The sequence below is a fragment of the Symphalangus syndactylus genome, chromosome 15 (genome assembly GCF_028878055.3).
Source record: "Symphalangus syndactylus isolate Jambi chromosome 15, NHGRI_mSymSyn1-v2.1_pri, whole genome shotgun sequence".
Classification (NCBI taxonomy): Eukaryota; Metazoa; Chordata; class Mammalia; order Primates; family Hylobatidae; genus Symphalangus; species Symphalangus syndactylus.
In genome coordinates this window covers 66,769,137-66,788,867 of record NC_072437.2, presented here as the reverse complement: position 1 = coordinate 66,788,867, position 19,731 = coordinate 66,769,137, and positions in this window count along the sequence as shown.

Below are 19,731 nucleotides of genomic sequence, written 5' to 3'. Positions count from 1 at the left end.
TGTGTGAAGTATTAATCCAATTTTAATCCAGAGGGTTAGTGAGTTTTCTAAAAAACATCATAGTAAAACACACATTATCTTATTAATATTTCTTTAAGTTGTCACTTCATATCATAATAAGCTACTATGTATATTGTGTCTTGTTTCTAGTTTTTCTGTTCAGCGTTCATTTATTCGTTTATTCATGTGACAATACCACAATGCTTTAATTACTAAGGTTTTACAGTTAGTTTTCATAGATCTCGTGGCCATTTTTTCTCACTTTTCCTGGATATTCTGGGTGGTTTATGCTTTCTATTTGAATTTTCCAATCACCTTGTCTAGATATTTGCTATAGTTTTTTTGTTTTGTAATTATAATTATAAATTTTCCTCTAAGCAACATTTTATTTTGATTCCATAAGCCAGTATAGGTTCAGTTAACATTATAATTGATAGAAATGTTGCTAACATTTTGTTTTAATAACAAACTTGTATTTTAGTAATATATTTGTGTGGAATGAACTTTGAAAACGTTTTGGTTTTTGCTTGATGATTTATCTAAATGTCTTTGGGAAAAGCAGGCCTTAGACATTTTTTAAATGCTTAGATTAGTTCTTCCTAGCAAAATAATTTGTTTTTTATGAGATTTCTATATCTTATTTCAGCTACAAGTTCAACTAAAATATGTTTTCTAACATTACCTCATTATGTAGCTAAGACAAGTTACTAACTCTCTGCATCTCAGTTTCCTCATCTGCTAAATGTAAATGTTAATAATAACTATCCTATAAGGTTAAATAAAAATTCACACACACATACATATGTATATTATTTATCTATATTGTATTACCTATCATTATCTATTTATCTATCATCTATATACATATCTATTGGAAACTTAAAATACCTAGTATTAAGTAATACTTAATGGATGACAGTAATTTCCCTTTATGTATTTATCACAATCAACGGGCACAATGTAATGTAATCTGGTTATTGATTAAAATATTTCTGGCTGATATTTAACTTCTTAAAATTTTGAGCAATTCAGTACTAAGAAAACGATAAAAATGCTTTCATTTTTGCTACGATCTACTTTTAAAAATCTGAGATTTTAAATTTTTCAAAAAATTATCCAGTCATTGAAAATTTGAATTGCACATTTTGAATTTTTGAGGACTTCTTGATCTCATATTTTTATTTTTACAAAACTGTGCTGTTAAGCAATACAAGTCACACTTTCTTCTAAAAGAAAATGTTTTTAGATACAAGAACTCAGTTGTTTTAATATCCTGCCAAACTGTCATGGTGCATGGAATTTATGTTGTAGAATTAATATTTTTTTCCCCCAAATGTAACCTATTTTGTTTCAAAAGACTTATTTGCCTTGGATGATTGTTTCTTAGGTTTAAAACTTAATTTCAGATGTCATGTCACCGAAATAGATGGCAAGATATCAAGTGCTTCTGTAGAAATTTAGCCTGCCTCTTATTTACAGATGGCTCCCAAGGGATGAGTTCTATGAAGCACTGAATAATCTTCAAGACAGTGGCAAAAATCACATAGTTACAAGAGTTAAGAGACAGAAAAATTTGCCAAAAAACCCTAAAAAAAATTAGAAGATGAATTCAGAGAAAGAACACAAACACACAATACAATTGTGTGACAGAATTCAGAGTTCTGTTTTAGACTGCCTTACTTAGTGTTTTACCAAAGATTAATGGAAGAATACTTCATGTTTTGAAATTACCTAGATATAGTTACACTTCAGGAAATAATTTGGATGTTAAAATAAAATGTGCAAGTATTGTAAGTGTGATGTAAATGAAATTGAATAAGGCTTTTTATTATGGATTTGTTGTATATTTTGAAATTTCTCTATTTGAATCTAAAGTCTATCTTTTATGACTATGCTTGTTCATATCACAAATACAGGTGTTTAAATGAAAATGTGGATACATAATAAGAGTAAATAAAGCCCACAGAAAGTAAAAATAAGAAAATTATATTTGTCATAATGGAAAAGACGTTAATATTAGACTAAACTGTATAAATTTTTGGGAAAATTCAACTTTATAATAGGATAATTGAATAGATTTAGCTATTTTGTATGCACTTGAATCATAATGATAAAAAAGCAAAAAAAAGTAAAGGAAACATCTTTTGTTGTGTTTTTAAGGTCAACTTGAAAATAAGTTCTGAGAATCACACATACAGAAACAAAATTCTAGATTACAAAAATATCATCTTAAACAGAATGATACTGGACTAAAAATAGATGCATAGACAAATGGCACAAAACAGAGAACCCAGAACTAAAGCCATGCGTTTAGTCAGTTGATTTTTTTTTAGAGAAAAATATTTATTTATAAAAGGTTACTATTTTCTGAGATTCATTAAGTTCATGAGCCCATATGTTTATTTTTTACATTATCTTTCTTATGCCCAGTAAAATACTTTCTCTTTAATAATCCTGTAACATTGCATTCAAATAATTTTGAAATGAAATAGGTATCATAAAACTTCAGAATAAAAAGTAAAGTGATAAAGGAATAATTTCTTATATCTTGGTGACAGCTGTGATGTAAGCATTTTTATAATCCCATCTTATAGATGAGGAAACAAAGCTAAAGGTAAAGTAAATCATCTAGAGTCACATGTAAACCACATGGAAGACCCAAAACTGGAACCCAGTTTTATGAAAGAAGCAATGGTTTATATGGGGCATAATAACTATCCAACGAAATATGAAGCAATTCCCTGGGTCATCACCATAGCCCCTGCAGTGCTATGACAATTCGGCAGTTAGAACCTTGGATAAATAAATGCCAGCACTAAAAGGAAGTCACTCATGTAACCATGAGCATTCATCAAGGCCTGAGGCTCTTTCTCTAGTAACATCAGCCTTCTACCGTCAATCTTAAATTTGTATATTGTTTTCATTGATGCTGGAATAACTTTGGGTTGATTGCATTCCTCTGGATAAACAAAATATTACTCATGTAGAATTTTTATTTATTTTTTCAAATTGAACTTTTAAGTTCAGGGGTACATGTGCAGATTTGTGATATAGGTAAACTTGTGTCATGGGGGTTTGTTGTATAGATTATTTCCCCACCCAGGTATTAAGACTAGTACCTGTTAGTTATGTTTTCTAATTCTCTTCCACCTCCCAACCTCCACCTTATGAAAGGCTCCAATGTCTGTTGATTGATTTTTGACAAAGATGCCAAGAACATACAGTGGGGAAAGGACATTCTCTTCAATAAATGGCATTGGGAAAACTGGATATCCACATGTAGAACAACGAAATTAGATTCTTACCTTACACCATAAAACAAAACTAACTCAAAATAAGACTTAAATAGGAGATCTGAAAGTATGAACTACTAAAATAAAACATGAAAAATCTCCATGTCATTGATCTGGGCAATGAGTTTTTGGATATGACCCCAGAAACACAAGCAACAAAAGCAAACATAGACAAATGGGGTTATATCAAACTAAAGAGCTTCTGCACTGCAAAAGAAACAACAGAGTGAAGAAACATCTTAATGAATGGGAAAAATATATGCAAGCCATACATGGGATAAGGGATTCATAGCCAAAATCTATAAGGTACTCAAACATTTCAATAACAAGAAAACAAATAACCTGATTAAAAAATGGGCCAAGGACTTGGATGTCAAAAGAACACATACAAAGGGCTAGCAGTTACATAAAAACATACTCAACATCACTAATCATCAGGTAAATGTAAATCAAAACCACAATGAACTATGACCTCACACCTGTTAAACTGGTTATTGTTAAAAAAGACGAGGAATAACAAGAGTTGGAGAGGTTGTATAGAAAAGAGAATTCTTGTACACTGTTGGTAGGAATGTAAATTAGCACAGCCATTATGAAAAACACTCTGGTGGTTCTTCAAAAAATTAAAGATAGAACAATCATATGACATAGCAATCCAACTAGTGAATATATATGCAAAGGAAATGAAATTTGTATGTTGAAGAGAGATCTCTGGACTCCCATGTTCTTTGCAGCAGCATTCACAATAGCCAAGACAGAAAGTCAATATAAGTGTCCACCAAAGGATGAGTAAATAAAGCAAATGTGGTATAAATACATAATGAAATACTATTCAGTCTTAACAAAGAAGAAAATCCTGTCATTTGTGACAACATGGATGAACCTGGTGGACATTAAGTATAATAAGCCAGTCACAGAAAGACAAATACTGGATTATTTCGCTCATAGTCTAAAATCATCAAATTTACAGAAGCAGAGAGTGGAACGGTGGCTACCAGGGGATAGGGACAGGGCTGGGGGAAGGATATTGAGGAGACGTTTGTCTCAGGATGCAAAATTTCAGATATACAGGAGGAATAAATTCAAGAGCTATATCATATAACATGGCAATTATGGTTAATAATAATGTATTTTTGAAAATGACTCAAAGAGTAGGTTTTAAGTGCTCTAACCACAAAAGGTAATAAGTATATGAGGTAATGCATATGTTAATTTTCTCAATCTAGTCACTTCACAATCTATACATATTTCAAAATATTATGTTCTACATAGTAAATATATACAATATTTATTCGTCAATAAGACATACTAAAAACACAGAAGTATCACTTTATTCAGACATATTTGCATATTTATTTTAATTCTATAACAAGAATGCTCTAGTTGACAAAGCTGACATTTTCAATCAAATAATTATTTCAATGATATATTGCTTATGGGGCAAAATTTTGGAGTAATGAGGAGCTCTGAGATTGAAAGATCCACCCCAATATGCAATCAGTGATTTCAGGACATCTCTTTAGGTTCTAGGAAAACATAGCATCCTAACTCACCTATACTATTTATCTACATTGTTTCTTTGCATATTCATTTAGAGACAGGGTCTTGCTCTGTTCAGCCCAGGATGAACTACAACACTGCGTCTTGGAACTCCTGGGTTCATCTGATTCTCCTGCCTTGGCCTCCTAATGCACTGGGATTACAGGCATGAGCTACCTCGCCTGGCCCCAACATTGACATTATATTTTTAAAGAAACTGTCTACCTGGGGTTTTTCCAGACAGAGTGACCTAGACAGTGTTTTGTAATATGAGAGAAAGGAAAGCAAAAAGCAAACAAGAAATCTATAAATGTTTTAAATGAGAACATTTAAATGTGATCTTAAATCTTATTAAATCTTTTTAAATCTATGGAAAGAAAGTAGACTTTATGTAAGAGAAAGAAAATATCACATAAATTGATGGGAATTAGAAAGAAGAAAGTTTTAGTTTGGTATATGAATCACCAATAAATGTGAATAAACAAAATATTTAGTTCTCTGTCAACAAAGTTTCATCCAGAAGCAAGAGGATATTGTGTTATGATGAATATTGGAATAGATTATTTCATACATGTATGCACTTATTAATTTGGATTTTTTTTCTTTCAAATAGCATCTGAGTTTAATGTTATTTCTCTTCTGCTTTGCAGATTCTATAATTCTTGTAAATATTTTGCATATAGAAAACAAAGAAATAGCCTCAAAATTGATATCATACTAAAAGCAAACAAAGTAATGAAGTGATTAGCAATTGTTTTAAGTTACAGTTTATATTTTAAAGGAAGTTCCTTGAATAAGAGCTCTTATTTTCCTATTTCTTGAGTAGTTTTTAAAATTCTAAGAAAAATTTTAAGGAAACAGTAGGATTAACAGTATAAGAATAATGTTAATCAGTTATTAAATATAGACTGGGATGTCAAAATACTACACAAATTCAGTATCTCAAAGATTATAACCTAAAAGATGATCAAGTAAAGCAACAAGAAATATAATTCCCAAGTTGGTAGATGGAAATCTTTATTAATATCATTATTATTTATTAGAATACTTGGTGTCTATAAAGTAGTTTTCAATCTTTCACTAATTTTTCACTCATGACTTCATTTAAGTAGGTTATTATCATTATTTTGCTAATGATATAACCAACACAGAGAAAGAGTTAATTTATTATATCCCACAGCCAATGAGCCATAGAAGACAGATTTAGATACTTATTTTATTTCCCTCTGATTTTTAAAACTTCACCTGGCCAGGCGCGGTGGGTCACATTTGTAATGCCAGTACTTTGGGAGGCTGAGGTGGGTGGATCATGAGGTCAGGAGTTCAAGACCAGCCTGGCCAAGATGGTGAAACCCTGTCTGTACTAAAAATACAAAAAGTCACCAGGCACGGTGGCAGGCACCTGTAATCCCAGCTACTCGGGAGGCTGAGGCAGGAGAATCACTTGAACTTGGTAGGCAGAGGCTGTAGTGAGCCATGATTGCACCAGTGTACTCCAGCCTGGGTGACAGAGTGAGACTCCATCTCAAACAAAAACAAAAACAAAACAAAACAAAACAAAATTCACCTTATTCTAGTTGGTTAGATTGCTGAGCATAACTAGATAGGAAGAATAATTACTATGTAACATGAAGAAGTTTATTTTAACTAAGAATGAGTCCACAAAGGAAAATATATAATTAGTCATGTATAATTCCTGGAGTACATAGAAATGTTGGCATCAGTATTGCACATGAAATTGTTTGGGAAGTCACAATTTATTTTTTGAAAAGTTCAAGGAAACAGCATTCAACTTCCCATTCTTACAGTCAGATTTTTTTTTTATCAGTTTGAAAAGATAATGTTTGTATATATCATGATCAAGTATATCCTCAATTTTGGATTAAACCTAGATATAAAATGCAAAACCTGGAGAGACATTCAGTTATTAATAAGTTACAATGAGCTATAGGGAGTTTTAGTCAATCTGTTGATTCTGGATGAGGGATGAGTTTTATTTTTTATTTTTATTTTTTTTTTTTTTTGATGGAAGCCTAGCTATGTGACTTTAGGCAAGTTTTTAAGCCCTCTTTACCTTGGATTTATCTATAAAATAGAGAATGATAGCTGCTCACAACAGCATGTTTTTTTGTGAGAATTAGATGAAAAAATTCATTTAAAGTACTATGCAGAGTAGCAAACCTATAGTTATTCCTTAGTAATTATACGGCATTAGTCATTATTTTTGTGTCAGTTCTCAAAATAGAACTTCTTAAAAGATACATTTTAATTGAAACTATCCTTTCATTATAAATAAAATGCATTATAACTGTATGGGAGGCAAAATTTCTGAAATGGTTCTTCAAAGTTGAACAGCCATTACCCACAAAACCTGTAAATATGATGAATTGTTACTCCTGTGTTTGTTATGTCATGTAGTTCAGTTGACTTTAAGATAAGAAGATTATCCTGGGTTTTCTAGGTGGGCTAGGTTTCATCACAAGAACCCTCAAAAGCAGAAAGGTTTTTCTGGCTGATATCAGAGGCCAGAAATATTTGAAGTATGAGAAGAATATAATGTGTTCCTGCCACTCTGAAGGTAGAATAGCCATGTATGAAGGAGGATGGGTGGTCTCTACGGGGAGATTGCAAACTCCTGCTGACAGCCCGTAAGGAAACAGTCCTACAACTACAAGGAAACTAATTCTGACAACAACTTAAATGAACTAAGAAGCGGCATCTTCCCAGAGCTTCCAGATAAGAGTCTTTCCCAGTCAACACATTGATTTTAACTTTGTAAGACCTGGAACAGATTACCCAGTTGACCCTACCCAGACTTCTGCCTCAAAGAAATGGAGTGATGATAAATGTGTTGCTTTAAATTGCCAAAACTGTGGTAATAGGTTACACAACAGTAGGAAACTAATAAACATACTATGTTTATTTTCTTAATAGATAGTTATTTGGCACCCAAATATCTTAAAAATCAAATAGATTTAATATAAACATCTGATTTACTGGTTGGATATGAATAATGTTCATCTCAGTTCAATAATATTAAATTTTTAAGTGCAAAGGGACTTTAAAGAACAGAGTCTAGAATGAAGTAAATGTGGCCACAAAGCGTAAAGAATTTGCCTTGGTTTTGTGATTTCCATTCTGTGGGATTTCTAACCATAGGCTACTGAAGGGTCATTGTATGTCCATCCCATATAACTAGGTGCTATAATAATTATATTTCTGGCATATTCTGAAACTATCTATTTATATTCTTTGTACTATTAATATACAGTCTACCTAGTGAGTTAATTGTATATTTTTATTATTCTTATTCTTCCTCAAATTCTGCTGAATGTGCACAGGGAATAATAATCTCAGAGGTACACACTGAAGCCTGCTTTATGCTATGTATGAACTTGTCATTCAGGGGCATAATTAGAATTCCATATCTCCCAACTCCAAACCCTTGTATCTTCTGCACTATACTATCATGCCTCTTTTGTCTACATTCTATATTATAGAACAAGATTGGTATTTGCTTTATTATCTTTGCACTTTATTTAATAAAGCACCATTATTGATTAAGAATATCTTATCAATCCTTTTGGAACTGCTGCTGATTAATGTCAAAGCAAAACTTGCACCTGACAACTCTAAACAGGCAAGAAAGACTTTATTTAATACTTCTGTTGCAAGAAGAGAAGACTGAGATCAACTCTGTTGAAACAAACATGACTATAGAGTTTTAAATACTGGGATAAGGCAGGAGTTATAGGCCATCTGTGTTTGCTTATTGGCTATATCCAAGAGAAAAACAAACTTTTCTCACCTTTATAGCAGGAAGTAGTTTTTTTATATATATATATATACTTTAAGTTCTAGGGTACATGTGCACAACGTGCAGGATTGTTACATATGTGTACATGCGCCATGTTGGTGTGCTGCACCTATTAACTCGTCATTTACATTAGGTAAATCTCCTAATGCTATCCCTCCCCCGCCCCCCGCTGAATGACAGGCCCCAGTGTGTGATGTTCCCGTTCAGCAGGAAGCAGTTTTTTAACTTGCATCACGGCATGCCAGAAGTTAGGCTCCTACCTTCCTACAGAGAGTGGGCAATAGGGGCACTGTCTTTCCTGATGATTACACTTTAAATAGATGACTCCCTGGTTCTTGAGAAAGACATTCCTGGGTTGAAAAATTGGTAAGAGGCTTTCAAAAATATTTACATTTTAAAATGACAGGAAAATAATTTACACGTTTTCTAAAGTAAATTCTTTAAAAAAAAAAAAAGTAAGTGGCTTTGAGTCAGGAAGAATCCTGCCTAAAGTTAATTTAAGCTGAGGGCAAAGTTAGGGTCATAGTGGTCATCACTTACACTTTTCACTGACTCTGACTTCTTAAAATACTTAATATATCAAAACGTATGTATGAAAAATACACAAGTAAGGCAGTTTTTCATGGACCAAATCAGACAGACAAAATAAGTGAAGAATAAGACAAAATAATGTGATGCCACATTAATTTTAAAAACTTCTCATTTGGAGTCAGTCAACATTTCTGCAAATGCTTTTTTTAACGTAAGAATTAAGATAAAACAAAAACAAGTTTGTTCTTATAAATAATTTCTTTCTGGGATAGTCAAATTTTTTTTTGCCTGTTAAATATTTAAAATTAGACCTGGTATAGTTTTCTTTTGATTCCCCAAGACTACAGAAAGGAAATGCCAGACTCACCGAACCTCACTCCTACAATTATCAGTTACGTGTTTTGAATGTTAGTTTCACATGCTTTAAAGATTGACATTTTAACTGACTTACGTTATCCGGGGTTTAATTAAACATAGGCACCTTAAAACCTAGAAAGCCATAACGAACCGAAGGAGGGGAGAGGATATAATCAAATACAAGAGCAATAGACTTACCTCAGAAGTGCTTATCTCCAGAGACTGAGATTTGAACAATTGTCTTGCCTCAATCCAAATTACCCCATCTACTTTACAAGAATGTGGCCACACTCTTTATTTTGAGTCATGAGATGAAAGGGCAAACAGATTTGGTTTGGAGGTCCAGTATTTTCTTTTATAAGCTGATGTTATGTCACTAGACTTATTTAGGTTCTTTGGAATCTAAAATAGTCACCAGATTCCTTTTAGGTTCTTTGTAAAGTAGGAGTAATAATAATTACATCATATGTTTGTCTTAAGGATTGAATGAGATAATGTTTTCAATTACTTAGAATTGATGTTACTTAGAATACTTAGAATAAGGCCAGCATATATTGTATTCATTAACAGTTACAAGAGGGTGGCTCTTAATGAGCAATCATAGGCTTTTACTGTTAACAACTTCCCCTCTTAACAGCTTCTCCTGCTGGTTATCTTCCTCCCCCTATATCCTCGCAGCCTCCAGAGCACCTCAAGGACAATGATGCCCACTATTGCACAAGACTGTGTATAATATACCAACACTTGTTTTGTCAATTTAAAAAAAATCTACCTACTGTGTCCAGAATTGGTGAGTTCTTGGTCTCACTGACGTCAAGAATGAAGCCGCGGACCCTCGCGGTGAGTGTTACAGTTCTAAAGGCGGCGTGTCCGGAGTTTGTTCCTTCTGATGTTTAGATGTGTTCGGAGTTTCTTTCTCCTGGTGGGCTCGTGTTCTCGCTGGCTTCAGGAGTGAAACTGCAGACCTTCACGGTGAGTGTTACAGCTCTTAAGGAGGCGCATCTGGAGCTGTTCGTTCCTCCCAGTGGGCTTGTGGTCTCGCTGGCCTCAGGAAGTGAAACTGCAGACCTTCATGGTGAGTGTTACAGCTCTTAAGGCGGCGCATCTGGAGTTGTTCGTTCCTCCCGGTGGGCTTGTGGTTGTGGTCTCGCTGGCTTCAGGAGTGAAGCTGCAGACCTTCGCGGTGAGTGTAACTACAGCTCATAAATGCAGTGTGGACCCAAAGAGCAAGCAGTAGCAAGATTTAATGCGAAGAGCGGAAGAACAAAGCTTCCACAGCGTGGAAGAGGACCCGAGCGAGTTGCCACTGCTGGCTTGGGCAGCCTGCTTTTATTCTCTTAGCAGGCCCCACCCACATCCTGCTGATTGGTAGAGCCGAGTGGTCTGTTTTGACAGGGCGCTGATTGGTGCATTTACAATCCCTGAGCTAGACATAAAGGTTCTCTCCATGTCCCCATCAGATCAGATACAGAGTATGGACACAAAGGTTCTCCAAGGCCCCACCAGAGCAGCTAGATACAGAGTGTCAATTGGTGCACTCACAAACCCTGAGCTAGACACAGGGTGCTGATTGGTGTGTTTGCAAACCTTGAGCTAGATACAGAGTGCCCATTGGTGTATTTACAATCCTTGAGCTAGACATAAAGGTTCTCCAAGGCCCCACCAGAGCAGCTAGATACAGAATGTCGATTGGTGCATTCACAGACCCTGAGCTAGACACAGGGTGCTGATTGGTGTATTTACAATCCCGGAGCTAGACATAAAGGTTCTCCACATCTCCACCAGACTCAGGAGCCCAGCTGGCTTCACCCAGTGGATCCTGTACCGGGGCTGCAGGTGGAGCTGCCGGCCAGTCCCACACCGTGCGCTCTCACTCCTCAGCCCTTGGGTGGTCAATGGGACTGGGTGCCGTGGAGCAGGGGGTGGCGCTCGTCGGGGAGGCTCCAGCCGCACAGGAGCCCATGGAGGGGGTGGGAGTCTCAGGCATGGCGGGCTGCAGGTCCCGAGCCCTGCCCCGCGGGAAGGCAGCTAAGGTCCGGTGAGAAATCGAGTGCAGTGCCGGTGGGTTGGCACTGCTGGGGGACCCAGTACACCCTCCGCAGCCGCTGGCCTGGGTGCTAAGCCTCTCATTACCGGGGGCCGGCAAGGCCGGCCGGCTGCTCTGAGTGAGGGGCCCGCCAAGCCCACGCCCACCCGGAACTCCAGCTGGCCCGCAAGCACCGCGCGCAGCCCCAGTTCCCGCTCGCGCCTCTCCCTCCACACCTCCCTGCAAGCTGAGGGAGCCGGCTCCCGCCTTGGCCAGCCCAGAAAGGGACTCCCACAGGGCAGCGGTGGGCTGAAGGGCTACTCAAGTGGGAGCCCAGGCAGAGGAGGTGCCGAGAGTAAGTGAGGTCTGTGAGGACTGCCAGTACACTGTCACCTCTCACCACCAGTTATAGTTACTGGTTCTATTTCTTGCTCTAGCTCTACAAAAAGCAGATAGAACATAGGTTAATTTAAAATAAATTTGTATTGTTTGGCAAATATGCTTATAAACATAAATTTTACTTCTCAGGATTTTGACTTATTACCCAAATTAACAAAATTTAAAAGAAAACCAAACCCTATAGTGAACCTTGCTTGTCACCTCACTATTTCAGGACAGTGATATTCAGCCACACAATGTCACCCTGGATTCACTAAGGTGGTTGATGTGTACTGCAACCATGATTGGATGCGGATGTGTCAGGTTCTCAGGCACCAGGGATTTTATTTTAGAGCTATGACAAAAAGTGATGAATGTCAAAATCTTACAAAGGCAGCATCATTTTTCCATCCAGCTTAAGGGAAGAGATGCTTTCAAAATCCCAGTAGCACCAATTCTGTCAGTATTTAGCCACCATCGATTGACTTTTGACTTGGGCAGTGGAAATAACAGTCACCTAAAACTTGTGTTTCTAGGATTTGCTGAAAGACCACAATAGAATAAGGTAATGCTCAGACTGCATCATCATTTGCTTTGTATATGGAGAAAACTGCAAGATTGTTTATTCAACTCTATTTATACTCATTAAAACAAAGATACTTGAGAAACTTCAAAAGATGAAGTGACTCCTACAGAATCAGAGGTCTAACTCTAGTGACTTTGTCTTTTTCACTTAATTTCATCACAGTCTTTTCTTATTAAAATAACTTTGCTAATATTTTCTTAAAAGCATAGAACATAGTTTACTCAAGGTGATCTTATGAAGTTATTCTTTATACGCACAGTCATCCCCCAATTCTTTGTGATCACATTTCTTCAAGTTTTTCACCCACTTAACTGCATCCTCTGGCCCTGCCTTCCTCTCCCTTTTTTCTCAAACCAGCCATCTCTTGGCCATCTCTAGTTATGTCACACTGGCTTCCTTTACTTTTATTAGTGTGCCTTTCACCCTATTAGGTATGTTTATGCACTCAATAGATTTCCGTAACAGCACTTATAACAAATGTGATGATTTCATTAATTTTTGTCTTTTCTAGTAAAGCTTAATTTCTGAGAGCTAGGACTTCATCTGATATTTTAATCCATTGTATCTTCAATGCCTATTGCAGAGTGACATGTGTGAATAAATGTATCTGCCTATTTCCATCTTCTATAGTTTCAACAGGAAGAATAATCACTATGTTATCTTACTTTATCAACTGAATAGTGTATTCATAGCTCACAGTTACTGAGAACTTACTGCTCGCCAATCCTGTGTTGTTACATGCTTAACCTACTCTTTGTAGCATGGTAGTTAAGAAATTAAGCTCTGTAGTCTCAATTTCAGACCTATTTTTTTTACCACTGCTTCACATACATCCTTGGGCAAATAACTGCACCACCAAGTGCTTGAGTTTTCTTATATGAAATATGAACTAATATTAACTAAATCAGATAATTGTAAAATTGAAATAAGTTAATATACAAATAATTTATAATAATAGTGACATATAACAGGCACTCAACAAATGTTAGTTTTTAAAATTTTTATTGTTATCATTAATCAACCTAACATGTAATAGACACCTCACTAGATCCTGGATATATAAGAATAGTAATGCATAGTTTGTGACTTAATATTTTTATAATATAGTAAAATAAAAATATAATTAATATATTATGGCTGGAATAAAAATATATGTGAAGTACTATGAAGAACAAAGAAAGTAGAAATGAAAGATCTGTTTTTTCACGAGGATGTCTCATATTTTGTTATGCTTCATATTGCCCCTTTTAAGGTAACTTTTAATTGAAATCTGAAACACATATAAATTGTGGGCAAATAATAAGGCAGCTGAGGAAAGTTTTACATAGGGAAATCTTTGATGTCACTACCATTCATATCCTGAAACAGAACACAATCAACGCTCCAGAAGCTTCCTCATAGGTAACCATTAATGTGATTTCTATTCCTTATGTTAGATTTTACTCTTTTTTAACTCGTGATAATGAAATTGAACAATACAGATTTGTTTTTCCCAGTTCCTGTCATTAAAAATTGTGTTTCTGAGAGAAATTAATATTATTTCTTATGGCATCTGTTTGTTCATTCTCATTGCTGAAAAATGTTGCATCTTATGTCTATTCTGTTATCCATTCTATTATTGATGGACATTTGAGTACTTTCTGGTTTGTCTATTATGAATTATGATGCTATGAACATTCTTGTATGTGTCTTTAGGGCTAAAAATGTATGTATATTTGTGCAGAATCATGGACACATTCAGATTTAACAGGCACTACCAAATTCTTTCAAAGTAGTTGTACGAATTTACACGCTTAGCAGCATTGCATGAAAGTTCTACAAGTTCCTGTTCTTACTAGCACTTACCATATTTCATATCACTTTCAAATTTCCATTTATACAATATTTAACAAGCTTTGTTTCATGAAATATTTTATCTTAACTTAAAAAAGACTTACTGATTGTGTTTTGCTTTTCGTTGTTTATATCATAGATGTTGGTTTCTCAAGACATGATTCAAGTTTTAAATAAGGCCTATCATGACCTGTGATGTTGGTGACAGTTTTAGAATACTTTCTGAAATCAACCCCTTCATATCTAAGCATATTTATCAGATACATTATTCAGATTTTTAAAAATTATAATCTCAAATAATTTGAAGCATGGAGAGAAGTATTATTTCTAAGCCCCCAGAGGTGAGTCAGAGGAACCTGAGGTTGAAATGCAAGCACATTGGTGAATGATAAAAAACAGCTGCTGGGCCTCTTTATATGCAAGTCATTCACTGAGATATCAAAATGTGGAAAATAGAAGGCGCCTACCAACATTTCTTGTTGAATTAATGCCCAGGTGAGTTCTCCTGAAATATTGCAGTTGTATCTTAGCAAAAACAAGAAGCAGTAAAGCATCATACTTATTAGGATCCAATTTGCCACAGCAGCAGTCAAGTGCTTCAATTTTTCCCAGAGGTGATGGGAAGGGAAAAACAGGGATAGGAAAATTTAAATTAAATTCATAGTGCAGTGCACAGTTGAAATTCAATATTGACTGTTCTAATCACACATACCTTATATCACAAGTTCATTCCGTGAAAGTAAAGGAGTAAAAACTACTTTTCATATTTATTTTTAAAATGCCATTGTTTTCCTCCTAAGGTCTCATCTCTCTTCCTTTTGTTTAATGCAGTCATGATGGAGATGTTTAGGGTTTTGGAAAGAGAGGATTGATTATTTCTTTAACACATGCACAAACACACAGATATGCAAGCACACAATTAGGAAGGGATGTTACATTAGATATACTATTTGAAATGTAATCAGCATCAAATGTCAAATTCAAATATTTACCAATGTCTATTTGAATTGCAATGAATTATCTAGTAAAGCAACAACCCATTAGCCTTGTAGGACCTAAGAATGTCTAAATAATAATTGTTGACAAATGATTAATTATACAAAATTATATTTTGTCATCTTACTTTGCAAACTCAAGAACAATATCTTAAAAGATGAGTTATTTCCTCACCCATGAACATAAGTCTATGACTACTTCTACCTACCACCCTCTAGGCTAGAAGTTAGCATGTATCTTATGTTAATATTTACCTGCTATACCAAAAATTTATAAGATTTCTGCCCAGTATCCTGTTGTGCTAATCTTAAAGCAGAAAGATTATTACTTCTAAGTATGACTACAGTTGTGATTTCTGAGATGAAAACAATGAATTAGCAGATATAGGCACTTTTAGAGCAACAGAAAGAACAAATGATTTGTTTTCTCCTTACCATTTACCTCATATCTTTTCTCAGGCATGAAATAACAAATGGATATGTGAAATTGTGCAGTGATTTGACAAAAATTAAGAAAAATATTCAAAATTTAATTAACATAGAAAATATCAAGTTCTGTGGTTTCATTCTTACAGAAGAAAGAATTTTATATGACAAATACCTTTTTTTAATGTAATGGACCCAATTAAACAATTCAGCATGTAAGTCACTTAGGGAAACTTTAACTCTTTTGGATAACTTTACTAAATGACTATATGAAGTACTTTATAGCTCCTTCAGTTCTCTCGAAGGATGAATTCACTGCCCACAATATTTAACTGAAAGCCTAGGGAATAACAGGATTACAGGAAATTGACCATTACTATATGTACTAGAATGGTTGCCCAAATTTAACTGTCAGCAATGTTTTTCTCTAAACTGAGACATGGTTGAACAGTAGAAGGATGTTTGTAAATGTGTATGTGTGTGCATGTGTGCACACGTGTTTATGTGGAGTAAACGGAAAAAAATTAGACTTTTGAAAGTTTTTTTCACTTATGTCAAGGACATCAGGACACAGAATATTTTCACAAGCTTCTGAAATCTCACAATCTTCTACAAGAGCTTCTACAATGACTTGGTATTCAATAGGGATCATTATTTCTGATGGCTGAGGGAAGAACTTGTAAGATGACATTTGTTTGTAATAGCCGTGGTAGCGTTTTGGTGGATAAATAATCTAATTTAACTCTGAAACTGAATCCACCCATATGGCAGCATAGTGTCATGGAGAAATCCTTTTCCAGATGTTGGAAAACCTGGGTTTCAGTGTGCTCCATTAAATCAACCAGGTTTGCGGCCTTTGATCCTTTGCTTCTGGAGTAGTATAAGTTGAAGATTTTATATTAGACTGTTTATAAAACATCTCCTAACTCTAGGATCCTTGGAATGTACTCGATAAGTATTGAGGACTTCTAATAGACTTTGGACTCTCATGGAATGCTGTATGGAGCATATGGAGGAAGTAGAATCAACAGCCTTTGCTCTCAAGGATCTTAAAAGTCAATTTACTACTTCAGAAAGTATTTATTACCATTTATCCCTCGACAGATACAGTGCTGCCTTGTAGGCTTGCAGCAGTGAATACTCAATCCAGATTCTGCCCCCACAGACCTTCTCAGGAAGATAGATGATTAAATTCAACTTATGACCAGTTTTGATTAGTATTATAATAGGAGAAATACACAGAACTTAGGGTATACATAGTGCAAAAGACCTAAGAAGTGTAAAAGGTCAGGGAATACCTTCTGGAAGATGTAACCTTTCAAATGAGACCTAAAGATTGGATAGTAGTTAGCCAGACCAATAGGAGGAAAAGACCATTTCAGACAGAAGGAAATCATGTAAATAAATATTAAATGGTGGGAGAGTATTGTTCATTTGAGAAAATAAGTTTAGTAGAATGATGCACAGAGTCTGACATGAAAAGAGGCAATTAATGCTTCTGAAGCAACAGTGAAAAATTTAAGCTGGCACATGGTAGGTACTAGTTTGGTCAGTACAACTCCAAATATCAAGGATGAGTTGAGTGTACTTGCTTTCAAATGCAAGCATGGTATAGTCAATGGAGGACACACCCCTTTTGGAGAACCTGGCAAAGATGAGTTAAAAAGAAAGAAAATAAGGAAGTACTTTAGATGAGAAATATTAAGCAAAACACAGAAGGGCAAAAATAATTTTTTTCAACATTTTCTGTATTATAATCAAAGAAAAATTTGCCTGACCTTGTAATAGCAATTTATAAGAAATTAGGTGTTAAACTTTCAGTCATAGTTTTACCTTTTTAAGAAAATAAGATATTTGTAAATGCTTATGGGAATAAGTTTGAATGAGCAAACATTGCCTTTCCACTTAATTCTCTCACAATTTAGCAACTATCTTCCTGGTTTGCAATAAGGTTACTACATCACTTACAATTTCCTTTTGTCTTCATAGCAAATATCATTTATTATTCAACATAACATTTCAACAGGTGCAAAAGCACTCCAGAATAGTATCATCAATTGTAATTGAGGATGGTGGGTATTGGAAGAAATGTTTTCACTCGTCTTTGAAGCATCCACATATTGTTTCTTCAGCTGCTTCTGTGTTATTGATCAGACACAAGAAACATCTTCCTTCTGTAGAGCATGATAAAACATGTAAACTTTGGGTCACAGTATTGCCTTAGGTTACAATCGCTTAGAATTTTGAAAAAACATATTACCAATGTATTCATGGAAATAATAAAAATATTCCAAGTTCAAGATTAAATTTCTTACATATTGCCTTCATTTATAGTGTTAAAGTGTTGTTCATTGGGACACTGTATTGTTTGATTGATGTAAAAGTAGAGAAGCGTTGTTCAGCCCCTTCTATGTGCAAAGTTTTAACAATTTTATTAACTGGACTACCTCTATGGCTAGCACTGTTGTCATCACTTTATAGATTAAGAAGCCCACATTCAAAGACATTTAGAAAATGAGTCCCTGGTGCTCATATATGGTCAAGTTTGACTCCTAAACTATAATTTCTGACTCCCTTCTTGTTTTATTTATCCATGTATCTGTCTATCTATCTATCCATCTGTCTATCTATCTATCTATCTATCTATCTATCTATCTATCTATCATCTATCTATCATCTATCTATCATCTCTCATTTGTTGTCTATCTATTTATATATTTAGTTCTGATTCTGTCACCTAGGCTGGAGTGCAGTGTCATAATGACAGCTGACTGCAGCCTTGACCTCCGGGATTCCAGGGATCCTCTCACCTCAACCTCTCAAGTAGGTGGGACTACAGGTGTACGTGACCACATCTGGCTATTTTTTCTTTAGTAGAGAAGAGATCTTCTTGCGTTACGCAGGCTAGTCTCAAACTACCAGCTTTAAGTGATCCTCCTGCCTTGGTCTCCCAAAATGTTGGAATTACAGACATGAGCTGCTGTGGGTGGCCCTCTCTTTATAATCACGTTTCAATATTTTGTTGTCTATTCTTGCTTGTGTAAAATTGCATTTGAAGTTTAGAAATTTTAGAATAAGGTTGTTACGTCAGAAGATTTGAAGGTTATTTTAAATTTATAAATTTGTTGGGGAAAATGAACTGACAGTTTAACAAGTTGACTCTTTCCATTCGTAAATCTGTCAGCACTCCATTTATGTAGATTTTCTTTTATGTGTATTGATTTATTTACAGTATTATCTATATGACTATTGCACATTTGCTATTTAGTTTGCACCATGGTAGATTTTAGGAATGCTGCTTTTGTAAATGAGATCCATTATGTTTAATATTATATTAAAAATTTTGATTTCTAATGAATACTGACTTTATGAAAACTAACATGTATCTTGCCATTGTTCTAAGCTACTGAAAAATGTTTCTTAATATTTGACCATAATCATTATTACACAACCTTTTCACAAATGTTTTGCCTTCAGGTCAACATTTTAAAAATCAACATTATCTGCTGTATCACATTGATAAGATCTTTTAATTTAAAATCAAACATGAGGTGGATCGTTCCCATTTTACAAATAAAGACACTGAGCCACAGAGAGTTTAAAACAGTGCCTAAGGCCACAAAGTGTATAAGGGGCTCTTTTAGGATTTATATCCAAGTTTTCCTAGATTCTTAACCTTTATCTACAGATTCCAAAGAAAATTCAACCAAATGACAATCTTTCTTGTATGCAGAGTAAGACTGACTACTGTCTTCATTATTGGAAAAGGTAAAAGAAACAGACACATAGTCAAATATTCTCATCTTCATTCTCCCCAACTCCACAGCTGGACAGTCTAGAGCCAAATGACCAAGCAACTGAGGGTGTGAGATTTCAAAGTGGTTTAGTAATCATTGATTGTTCTACTGAAGGTTTATAAAATATTTGACCATGAAAATAATTGGACCACT